The following is a 12,938-nucleotide window of genomic DNA, read 5'->3' on the forward strand; positions in this document are numbered from 1 at the left end:
GGATTGGCAAAAAATAGAATATATTTTTGGTGTACTGCGGGATTTTAGTAATTAGCGTATGTGTGCCATGAGATGAAAAAGGTTGAAAAATCATTGTTGTATTATGTACTTAAATTTGGTAAGAGCAGAGATCTCATGTTAAGTGTTCTTACCACCAAAAATAAAAAAATAAAAATAACAAAAGTGTCCCTAGCTGGTTTGGCTCAGTGGATAGAGGGTCGGCCTGCAGACTGAAGGGTCCCAGGTTCGATTCCAGCCAAGGGCACATGCCTGGGTTGCGGGCACAATCCCCAGTGGGGGGCGTGCAGGAGGCAGCTGATCAGTGATTCTCTCTCATCATTGATGTTTCTCTCTCTCTCTCTCTCTCTCTCTCTCTCTCTCTCTCTCTCTTCCTCTCTAAAATCAATAAAAATATATTTTAAAAAATTAACAGAAGTGAAAACACACACACACACAGGGACACACTGGGAAACTTTGGGAGGTAATGGGTATGTTTGTTACCTGGACTGTAGAGATAGTGACAAGAATGTATACCTATGTCCAAAGTGACCAAATTGTGTACATTACATGTGGTATTTTGTATACCGATCACACCTCAGTAAACCTGGGAAAAATTAAGTGGGTTGCTTATGAGCAGAATATAAAAAAATTCAAATGACACAGACTTCACATTTCATGCCCACTCCCCTTTTCACTACTGCAAGTTTGCTTCATATCCTTGCATACCCTTTTCAGAGCCTATATATGTGTGTGCCTCAAAAAGCAGCTTTGGATTGTTCTTGCTGTTTTTTCTTTTATAAATAGCATCACACTGTGCTGATTGTTCCAGAACTTGCTGTTTACAGTCAACAATACATCTTAGAGCACTTCCTTTTTGCTGGTCCATGGTGTTTTTTCCTTTTAACAGCTGCATAGTATTTTTTAAATGTTTTATTATTAAGATATATATTTTTAGCCAAAACCGGTTTGGCTCAGTGGATAGAGCATCGGCCTGCGGACTGAAAGGTCCCAGGTTCGATTCCGGTCAAGGGCATGTATCTTGGTTGCGGGCATATCCCCAGTAGGAGATGTGCAGGAGGCAGCTGATCGATGTTTCTCTCTCATCTATGTTTCTAACTCTCTATCTCTCCCCCTTCCTCTCTGTAAAAAATCAATAAAATATATTTTTAAAAAAAGATATATATTTTTAATTGATTTCAAAGGAAGGGAGAGAGAGAGAGAGAACCATCAATGATGAGAGAGAATCATGGATCAGCTGCCTCCTGCACGCCCCCTTCCGGGGATCGAGCCCGCAACCCGGGCATGTGCCCTTGACTGGGAATCGAACCCGGGGCCCTTCAGTCCACAGGCCGATGCTCTATCCACTGAGAAAAACCGGCCAGGGCTGCATAATACTTTTTTTTTGCGGGATTAATGTATTTCCCTACTGATCGACACTGAGGTAGCTTCCAATGTTAGTGGCTTTGACATAAATGACGATCAAAGAGAAATCAATTGCCGAAAGCCATGGAGGGCCTGGGTGCTGGATCCGGGGCCTCAGAGGCAGGAGGCAGATTTGCACAATGTCCCCTGCTCTCTAGATGAAGTCAGTAACAGCTCTGGGTTTGGTGGCACAGCCCTCGGGCCTGAGTTCAAGTCCAAGTCCCGTCACTCGCTGCGTTTGTGGCCTTGGCAGGGATGGTAACCGGTGTGGGCCTCTGCTTTCTCTTCTGCACCGTGAGCGGGTCATACTGTCTGCCTTTGAGGACTGCTAGGGCAACACAGGACGCCAGGTGAGTGCTCCTCCTCAAAAAGTGCTGCCACTCTTGCCCTGGCTGGTGTGGCTCAGTGGGTTGGGCGTCATCCCGTGTATCAAGAGATCGTTGGTTCGATCCCGCTCAGGGCACATGCCAGGATTGTGGGTTGGATCCCCGGTAGCAGGCATGCAGGAGGGAGCCAATTGATGTTTTGCTCTCTCTAAAATCAATTTTAAACGCATATTAAAAATGCTGTTACCGCCCTAGCAGGTTTGGTTCAGTGGCTAGAGCGTCGACCTATAGACTGAAAGGTCCCTGGTTCAATTCTGGTCAAGGGCACATGCCCAGGTTGCGGACACATGCCCAGTACGGGGTGTGCTGATCAATGATTCTCTTGCATCACTGATGTTTCTATCTCTCTCTCCCTCTCCTTTCCTCTCTGAAATCAATAAAAATATATATTTTTAAAAATACTGATATCTTTCTTATCAAGTTAGACATGCCCCCACCCTCTGACTTGGCAATCCCAGGCGTCGGTATTCACGTAAGAGTCATGAAAACATAGATCCACGCCCAGCCTGCCCCCAGGTGCTCACAGGTGTGGCTAATCGCCCCAAACTGAAAAAGACCCAACAGGAGATGGATGAACAAACTGTGGTCCAGCCATAAACAGAACCCGCCTCAGCAATAAAAAGGAACAGACTAGCCCTGACCGGTGTGGCTCAGTGGATAGAGCATCAGCCTGCGGACTGAAGGGTCCCGGGTTCGATTCCGGTCAAGGGCATGTACCTGGGTTGCGGGCACATCCCCTGTAGGAGGTGTGCAGGAGGCAGCTGATCGATGTTTCTCTCTCATGGATGTTTCTAACTCTCTATCTCTCTCCCTTCCTCTCTGTAAAAAATCAATAAAATATATATTTTTAAAAAGGAACAGACTATTGATACACTCGACACCTCAGAATCATCATTCTGTGCAAACGGAGGCAAACGCTGGTTCCACTCGTACGCCGTTCTAGAACGAGCTAAGTTACCCGATGGTGACGGATGCAGACTGATGGTCACCTGTCTGTTAGGGGCCGTGAACTGGGAAGGGGTGCGAGGGAACTTTCTGGAGAACAGAGTGTTCTGTATCTTCATGGGGGCGGTGCTTGCACAGGTGTGGGCACCTGTCAAAACCCATCCAACTGTCCTTGTGAGATCGGCGCATGTGACTGGGGGTAAATTATTGCCTCAATGAGCAATGAAGCAAAATATTGTTATCAATAGTCTTATCCTTGCTGCTTCCTTCTTCACGTGCACGCGGACTGTTTGCTGAATGAATGAATGAGTGAATGAATGAATGAATGAATGAGGTTTGAGGCAGCACCCTAGACTCATGGACTTTGCCTCCCGGGCCCTCACACCCCAGGGGCCCTTCGATTTTATAAAGAAGGAGGAGCTGTGTCCCCCCCACCCTGGTCACCCTGGTCAAGCCCCCCCCAGCAGATGCTCAGAGCCTCCTGGCAACCTCACTGCTCCCCAATACCCCAGCCTCGCTCCTCCAAACACTGGGCACATAGCCCTGAGCCCCTTCTGCGTCCAGGCCCCGGAGAGCGCTGAACATGAGGCAGGCACAGATCCTGCCCCCAGGCCCCATGAGCGCGTGGCTCGGTGTCAGGTGGAGCTAAAGGCATCGAGGTAAAAGGAAGCAAATGAAGTAAAACCCAGCGGGCTGAGGGCCTGGAGGAGCCAGGAGGCGGGGCTGCAGCTTGGGCGGCTGGGAGGGCTACTTGCAGCCCGAGGTCAGCCAGGTGGGGACAGGGTCAGCCAGGTGGGGACGGGGTCAGCCAGGTGGGGACGGGGTCAGCCAGGTGGGGACAGGGTCAGCCAGGTGGGGACGGGGTCAGCCAGGTGGGGACAGGGTCAGCCAGGTGGGGACAGGGTCAGCCAGGTGGGGACGGGGTCAGCCAGGTGGGGACGGGGTCAGCCAGGTGGGGACAGGGTCAGCCAGGTGGGGACGGGGTCAGCCAGGTGGGGACGGGGTCAGCCAGGTGGGGACAGGGTCAGCCAGGTGGGGATGAGGTCAGCCAGGTGGGGACAGGGTCAGCCAGGTGGGGACGAGGTCAGCCAGGTGGGACGGGACGAGGTCAGCCAGGTGGGGACGGGGTCAGCCAGGTGGGGATGAGGTCAGCCAGGTGGGGACAGGGTCAGCCAGGTGGGGATGAGGTCAGCCAGGTGGGACGGGACGAGGTCAGCCAGGTGGGGACAGGGTCAGCCAGGTGGGGACAGGGTCAGCCAGGTGGGGATGAGGTCAGCCAGGTGGGGACGGGGTCAGCCAGGTGGGGACAGGGTCAGCCAGGTGGGGACGGGGTCAGCCAGGTGGGGACGGGGTCAGCCAGGTGGGGACAGGGTCAGCCAGGTGGGGACGAGGTCAGCCAGGTGGGGACAGGGTCAGCCAGGTGGGGACGGGGTCAGCCAGGTGGGGACGAGGTCAGCCAGGTGGGGACAGGGTCAGCCAGGTGGGGACGGGGTCAGCCAGGTGGGGACGGGGTCAGCCAGGTGGGGACAGGGTCAGCCAGGTGGGGATGAGTTCAGCCAGGTGGGGATGAGGTCAGCCAGGTGGGGACGGGGTCAGCCAGGTGGGGACGGGGTCAGCCAGGTGGGGACAGGGTCAGCCAGGTGGGGACGAGGTCAGCCAGGTGGGGACGAGGTCAGCCAGGTGGGGACGGGGTCAGCCAGGTGGGGACAGGGTCAGCCAGGTGGGGACGAGGTCAGCCAGGTGGGGACGGGGTCAGCCAGGTGGGGACGAGGTCAGCCAGGTGGGGATGAGGTCAGCCAGGTGGGGACGGGGTCAGCCAGGTGGGGACGAGGTCAGCCAGGTGGGGACAGGGTCAGCCAGGTGGGGATGAGGTCAGCCAGGTGGGGATGAGGTCAGCCAGGTGGGGACGGGGTCAGCCAGGTGGGGACGAGGTCAGCCAGGTGGGGATGAGGTCAGCCAGGTGGGGATGAGGTCAGCCAGGTGGGGACGAGGTCAGCCAGGTGGGGACGAGGTCAGCCAGGTGGGGATGAGGTCAGCCAGGTGGGGATGAGGTCAGCCAGGTGGGGATGAGGTCAGCCAGGTGGGGACGAGGTCAGCCAGGTGGGGACGGGGTCAGCCAGGTGGGGATGAGGTCAGCCAGGTGGGGACAGGGTCAGCCAGGTGGGGACGAGGTCAGCCAGGTGGGGACAGGGTCAGCCAGGTGGGGACGGGGTCAGCCAGGTGGGGACGGGACGGGGATAGGGCATTCCCTGGGGCGGGCTCATGCTTACACAGTGTATTCAAGGAACAGGAGGGAAGCCTTCGGAGAGAGGGGGAAGGGGAGAGGGCCAGAGATGAGGGCGGAGAAGTAGTAAGGGAAACCATTTAGGCGCAGTGGTTCTCAACCTTCTGGCCCTTTCAATACAGTTCCTCATGTTTTTACCCCCAACCATAGAATTATTTCCGTTGCTTCTTCGTCACTGTCATGCTGCTACTGTGATGAATCGTCATGTAAATATCTGATATGCAGGATGGTCTTAGGCGACCCCTGTGAAAGGGTCGTTCGACCGCCAAAGGGGTCGCGACCCACAGGTTGAGAACCGCTGGTTTAGGGCCTCATGGGCCCGGAAGGGCAGGGATATGGGAGCTGTGGACGCTGGGGCAGGGGAGGGGTGTGGCCGGACAGAGATGCTGAAGGGCTTTCCTGGTTGCTTTGGCAACAAGAGGCAGCGACCAGAGGGGGTGTTTTCCGTTGTTTTGTTTTTTATTGACTGATTTCAGAGAAAGAGGGACGGAGAGGTATGCACTCACTGATGCATTCGTGGGTGGACTCCCGTGTGTGCCCTGAGCGGGGGATTGAACCTGCAACCCCGGCTTAGCAGGACGACGCTCTAACCACTGAGCACCAGCCAGGGCGAGAGGGGTATGTGTGTGTGACTAGCGGGGAGACCTACTGCCCCAGTCCCAGCAGCGATGGGGGCAGAGGTGGTGAGCGGGGTGGGGGCGGGGTGTGCAGGCTCCGGGATGTTTTGAAAGCAGAGCCAGCTGACAGCGGGGCGTGGGGGTGTGGGAAGGACACAGGAGTCAGCCATGATGTGAGGCTTGGGCCCCAGCCACTGGGCTGGAGAGGCAGTGGGTGGGGCGGGGGAAGTGCCTGGACACCCCTCGCTGTTTCTCGCCTCCAGGCCTCTGTGCTCCATCCCCGGGGCCTGGAGTGCCTCCCTTCCCCACTCCCCACCCTGGCCTCAGCCTCCCCCTGATCCCTCACGGCCGATCCCCTGTGGCACCGGCTCCTCTGGAAGCCAGGGGAATGCCGCCTGCACCCCCACGACACCCCACTCGTGCCAACTGGGCGACACCTGGCTGCCTGGGGAGGGGCCATGGCTTTCATCCAGCAGCAAATGCATCAACAGGCCATGGCCTTGGATTCCTTCCTTCATTCAGCACATACTTCTGGTGCCAGAAGCTCTAGAAGGCGCTGGGAAGAGGGCAGGGGACAGAGAAGCAGAACTGGGTCCTTCCGGGGCTCGACTGGGAGGGATGGCAAAGGGGCGAGAGATCTAACATGTCACATGGCAATGGAGAGACAAGAGGGACTCGGAGGTGAGATGGGGCTGTGGGGATGCGGGTGTTAGGAAGGTAATCTGGAGGGCTTCACTGAGGAGGTGACATCTGCGCTTCAACATAAAGGAGGTGAGGGCCTGGCTGGTGTGGTTCAGTGGTTTAGTGTTGACCTTTGAACCAAGAGGTTGTCAGTTCAATTCCCGGTCAGGGCACATGCCCAGGTTGTGGGCTCGATCCTCAGCAGGGAGCATGCAGGAGGCAGCCAATCAATGATGAGAGAAAATGATGTGTCTATCTCTCTATCCTTCTCCCTTCCTCTCTGAAACCAATAAAAATATATTTTTTTAAGATGTACACTGAGCCCTGGCCAGTTTGGCTCAGTGGATAGAGCATCAGCCTGCAGACTGAAAGGTCCCAGGTTCGAATCTGGTCAAGGGCACATGCCCAGGTTGTGGGCCCGATCCCCAGTAGGGGGCGTGCAGGAGGCAGCCAATCAAGGATTCTCTCTCATCATTGATGTTTCTATCTCTCTCTCCCTCTCCCTTCCTCTCTGAAATCAATAAAAATGTTTAAAAAAAAGAAAAGAAAAAAAATATACACCGAATGGCCAGATTATTATGACCGGCCAGATTACTAAGGCCACCCCATCAGTACAATGAAGTGAATTAGTTATGCAAACAACAACAACAACAACAACAATAATAATAATAATAATAATAATAAAACCTTGAGAGTATTTGCTTAGGAAGTTTTCAATATTCAGTCTTTTTGGAAGTGTCAGTGAAGTACTGATGGGATGGTCATAATAATCTGTCCGGTCATAATAATCTGGCCACTCAGTATATATAGCTATAATAATAAAAGCATCATATGCTAATTAGACCGGACATCCTTCCGAACATCCTTCTGGACAACCTTCTGGACGAAGCCGGGGCGGCAAGGGAAGCCTGGTCCCAGGTGCCAGAGGGAAGCCGGTGCCGGCAGCCGGGGGAAGGAAGTCCCACCCTTGCATGAATTTTGTGCGTCGGGCCTCTAGTGTATATATATTCACCGAGTTTCACAACCATCCCCACAATCGATTTTAGAACATGGTCATCCCCGCAGGAGGAAATCCCTGAGCTCTCCCCCCTCCAAGGCAGCCACTGAGGTGCCTCAGGTCTGAGTTGCCTGATCCGGACAGTTTCCTGTCAACGGGACCCTGCGCTATGTGGTCTCTTGTGTCTGGCTTCTCTCACGCAGCGTAAGGCTCTCCAGGCTCGTCCCTGAGGTCGCATCCCTCACGCACGCCTCCCTTTTTGTGGCCGAATCATGTCCTGCGGCCTGGACAGACCAGACCGCCTTTGGCTTATCCATCATCAGAGGACGGGCATTCGCGTTGCTCCCGTGTTCGGCTTCTCAGGAGCCGTGCCGCCATGAACATTCACGCCCAGAGATTTGTGTTTCTCTAGTGTCCGTGCCGAGGACGGGGACTGCCGGGCCGTGCGGTAGGTCTGTGTTTGCCTCTCGGGGATCTGCCAGGCTGTTTTCTAAAGTGACCGCACCGTCCCGTCCCCCATGCCCCAGCAGACTCCCAGAGTTCCGAGTTCTCCACGTCCACGCTGACGCTTGTCATTGTCCTAAAGCCGTTCGCTCCTCTCCGCCTCCAGGGCCGCCCGTTGGCCTGAGCCGCCACCATCTCTGTCTGACCTGGACACTGACATTGCCCCAGCCCTGGGCGCAGGCTTTGACCCTCAGTCTTTCCCTGCACCACAGACAGAGGGCGCTGTTGGCACCCAGGGAAGATCCCGTCCCTCCCCAGCTGGGAATTCCTGGGTGGCTCCTCACGGGCTGAGAATAAACCCACACTTCTCCCCACGTGGCCTACTGAGCGGCCCCTGCTCCACTCCCCGACATTACTCATGCTCCTGTCTCCCTGCCCCTTCAAACCCAGCCACACGAGCTGCCCAGCCTCAGAGCCACCCGCAGTGCTGTTCCCTCTGCCTCGGTGCTCTTTGCCCTGCTCTCCCACCTATTCCTTCCCCCTCTCAGTTCTGGGCTTTACGCTCAGCTTCCTAGAAAAACCTCCCCTGATTCCACCTCCAGTCTGAAATCACACCCCTATCCTCTCCCTCACAGCGTTCAGCACCACTTCAAGTTGCACGTCTGTTTGTGGAAACCCCCACCCCAGGCCCGGCTCCAGGAGGGAAGGTGAGCGGCCGAGCCCGGCCTGCGACGAGAACAAACTAAGCCTAAGTGTTCATGTCACCCCTTTGACGGCACCTCTTACCTTCTTCCTCTTTGCAGGTGCTGTTCCCTCTGACCACACACATTCTTTCCCTTTTCCTCTGGCTGGTTCACTCTGGGCCTCCGTTACCTGTCACTTTCTCTCAGGCAGTATTTCCGTCGAACTCCGTTCTCCCTTGTTTCATAGGCACAAGCAGCAGTTCTCAAATCTTCACACTCTCAAAATTATTAAGGACCTGAAAGGGCTATTGTTTTTTTAAAAATATATATATATTTTTTATTGATTTCAGAGAGGAAGGGAGAGGAAGAGAGAGGTAGAAACATCAATGATGAGAGAATCACTGATCGGCTGCCTCCTGCACGTCCATCACTGAGGATCGAGCCCGCAACCTGGGCGGGCATGTGCCCCTGACCAGAACTGAACCTGGGACCTCTCGGTCCACAGGCTGACGCTCTATCCACTGAGCGAAACCGGCTAGGGTGGAAAGGGCTATTGTTTATCTGCGCTATATCTAGCAACGTGTTAGAAATGAAAACTGATGCATTTTAAATATACTTGTTTATTAATGCATTTAAACTAACAATAACAATCAAAGAATGTATGCACGCCTAGGTTCATAGCAGCACAATTTACAACCGCGAAGAGCTGGAAACGGCCCCAGTGCCCATCAGCAGATGAGTGGACAAAAACGCTGTGGTACCTGTACACCGTGGAATACTAGGCAACAGTACAAAAGAAGGCTCTCTTACCCTCTGAGGCAGCATGCAGGGACCCGGAGAGTGTTATGCTAAGCGAAATAAGCCAGTCAGAGAAAGACAAGTATCACATGATCTCACTCATATGTGGAATCTAATGAACAAAATAGATGCAGAGACATAGAAGCACAGAACAGACTGCGGAATCTCAGAGGGAAGGCAGGGGAGGGTGGGTGGGTGGAAGAACTTGTATGCATATATGCGTAACCCATGCACACAGACAATAGGGTGGTGAAGGCCTGGGGCGGGGAGGGGGCTGGGGCGGGCTAGAAGGGGTTAATGAGGGAGCAGGGGGACATGTAATACTTTCAACAATAAGGATTTAATTAAAATTTTAAAAGATAACAGTAATAAGCTGATTGCAGTTAACATTTAAAACAATCTTAATAAAAATGATTTTTCCAGGCCAAAAATTTAGTGAGAAGAGTGGCATTTTTAAAAGCCATTTTGCAAATCTCTTTACTGTCTGGCTCGATAGAAGACAGCTGGATCCCTTGTAGCTGCTTCTGTGTTAGTCACCATGCTGCATGCTGTGTAGCTTCTGGAAAATTCCAGTGCACGCTCATGACAGAATGAGAATGAAAAAGAGAGGTAACGTCTCGGTGTTAGTATGAAAATAATTCTGCCCGGCTGGTGTGGCTCAGCGGTTGAGTGTCGACCTATGAACCAGGAGGTCACGGTTCGATTCCCAGTCAGGGCACAAGCTCAGGTTGCTGGCTCGATCCCCAGTGTGGGGGCATGCAGGAGGCAGCCGATCAATGATTCTCTCATCATTAATGTTTCTATCTTTCTCTCCCTTTCCTTTCCTCTCTGAAATCAATAAAAATATATATTAAAAGAAAAACAGCCCTAACGGGTTTGGCTCAGTGGATAGAGCATCAGCCTGCGGACTGAAGGGTCCCAGGTTCGATTCCGGTCAAGGGCATGTACCTTGGTTGCGGGCACATCCCCAGTAGGGGGCGTGCAGGAGGCAGCTGATCGATGTTTCTCTCTCGATGTTTCTGACTCTCTATCCCTCTCCCTTCTTCTCTGTAAAAAATCAATAAAATATATTTTAAAAAAGAAAAAGAAAAACAAAAGAAGAAAACAATTCTGACCTCTCAAATAATCTGACAGGGTCTTGGATACCCCTAGGGCCTAGGGGACCCTGAACCACACTTTGAAAACCTGCTGACCGACAGTTCCACTGTTGTTGTTTTCTTAATTTTTAAAATATATTTTATTGATTTTTTACAGAGAGGAAGGGAGAAGTTAGAAACATCAATGAGAGAGAATCATGGATCAGCTGCCTCCTGCACACCCCCCACCGGGGATGTGCCCGCAACCAAGGTACTTGCCCTTGACTGGAATCGAACCTGGGACCCTTCAGTCCACAGGCGGACGCTCTATCCGCTGAGCCAAACCGGTTAGGACAAAGCGTCCTATATTTTTTAAAAAATAATAATAAAAGTTCCCATACATGGACTTTTCCCCTGCAGCGAATTTGCTCTCGTTTGTTCTAGTTTATTATTCCAAAAATATGGTCGCAACCCACAAGCTTGAGGTCACACCTCAGCAATGCGCACTGCTCATAGTTTGAAAATCTCCAGCGGACCTTCTGGGAGCGCCTGTGACACCCCCACCCCAGGGAGGGCAGGGAGCTGGTTTGACTGTTCCCTGCTGCACCCCAGCTTCTGGCACAGGGCCTGGCTAAGCACGTAGTAGGCGTTTAATAACTGTTTGTTGAGTGAATAATGAACACATAGCGAGCCAGGGACAGAGTTCCGACGGTAACCCCGCCTGTGCGCTCCCTGGGACTCACGAATCCTGCCCACACCACTTTCAAAGGCCTCGGCAGCGGGTTCTGGCAACTCTTACCCTCATCCAGCCGCTTCCGCCTCCCCGGGAAATACACATATATATTTATATATTTAAAATTGGGCTGAAGTCTATCATTTCATTTCTTTTTAAAAAATATATATTTTATTGATTTTTTACAGCTAGGAAGGGAGAGGGATAGAGAGTTAGAAACATCCATCAGCTGCCTCCTGCACACCCCCTCCTGGGAATGAGCCCGCAACCAAGGCACATCTCCTTGACCAGAATCGAACCTGGGGCCCTTCAGTCCGCAGGCTGACGCTCTACCCACTGAGCAAACCAGCGAGGGCAAAAATATATTTTAAAAAAACTACATTTCCCACAAGAGCCAGGGCTGGGACTACACTTCCCATGAGCCCCTGCTTCCGCCAGGTTCTTTGCCCTTCAGCCAAGGGGTCAGATCATTGCACCATTGCTACCCCAACCCCCTGATTCCGTTCTCTCTGCGCGCGTAATGGCCAATCCCCTCCCCTCTCCCCCCGCCCCTCCTCGAGCACTGAACCGGCCTCAGTTTCTCCAATGAGACCCCGCAGCCCCCGCCCCTCCCATGGGGTCCCCAACGAGGAGGGCTGCGCACTGCGGGGTTGGGGAGCCGCCAGTCCCGGGTGCGTGGACCGGCCAGGGCCGCGCGTCCTGCACCCGCGCGGGGAGGCGGCGGGTCGCGCCGGAGCGGGGGAGGGGGGCGTCTGAGCCGCCTCCGCGGCGTGTGGTGCGGCTGCGTCGGGGCAGCGCGGCGCCGGACGGGCGGGCGGGAGGGACGCGTCCCAGGTGCCCAGCGGCCACCGAGACGGCCGCGCGCAGCGTGGGAGTCCGCGCTGGCGGTGTGTCTGCGGCTCGGGGCGCCGTGTGACCCCGAGACGGCGGCGGCCTGGCACGTGGTGTGTGCGCCCTTGTCTGTGTTGTGTGCGTCCCCGACGGGCCGAGTTCCAGTCCCGGTGCTGCCCCTTCCTGACTGTGCGCCGGGGTGCAGGGGACTGTGCCGGGCCGGGCCTCAGTTTCCCCCTCTGTGCGATGGGCGCGGTAACGGTACCACCTGTCTCAGAGGGCTGCCGTGAGGAATAAAAGGTAAACACTGTGCAAAGCGCAGAGAACAATGCCCGGCGCAGGGGACAGGCTCCAAAGAATAAACATATAAAATAAACTGTGATTGTGTTATCTTTCGTGCGAGGGAAGTGCCCGTGGCCGTGTTGGCTGTGTCCTCTCCCCTGTGTGGTTCTTTTGTGGTTTGCACCTTGGCGTGTGTTGTATGTGCCCCTGTGTGTTGTGTGGCCGTGGAGGGGTAGTGTGGCTTTTGTAACCTTGTATGAAATGGTCTGAAATGTGTGTGTGTATTTGTGAAGTGTCCGCCCGTGTGCGTCTCTGTACTCGATGTTTGTGCCTGTGCTGTGTTTCCGTATGTACATGTGTGTGTTACATGTGGTCGCAGCCGTGTGTGATATATATTTGTGTGTTTTTGTACGTGGTTTGTATGGCTTTGTATGTCGGCGACTCTTTGAATGTGTTGTGTGTGTTTAACCATGTGTGAGTTGTGCCTGTTTTCGGTGTTTGTGTGTCTGTGATGTGTGTCTGTGTGTTTGGGGGTGAGTGGAAATTGGGTCTCTGTGAGAGTTGTGTATCTTTTATGTACTTGTGTCTATATCTGTCTGTGTGTTGTGTGTGTGTTCGTGAGTGTGATTTGCTTATCTCTCCATGTATCAGCCGTGTATCCATGCATAGTTGGGCATGTGCTGTGGGTCTGTGTTAGTGCGTGTCATGTGTTTACATGTCTCCGAAAGTGATGCCTGTGTGTCTCTGTGTGTGTGATGC

This window comes from Myotis daubentonii, chromosome 15 (assembly GCF_963259705.1).
Source record: "Myotis daubentonii chromosome 15, mMyoDau2.1, whole genome shotgun sequence".
In the NCBI taxonomy this organism is placed as follows: Eukaryota; Metazoa; Chordata; class Mammalia; order Chiroptera; family Vespertilionidae; genus Myotis; species Myotis daubentonii.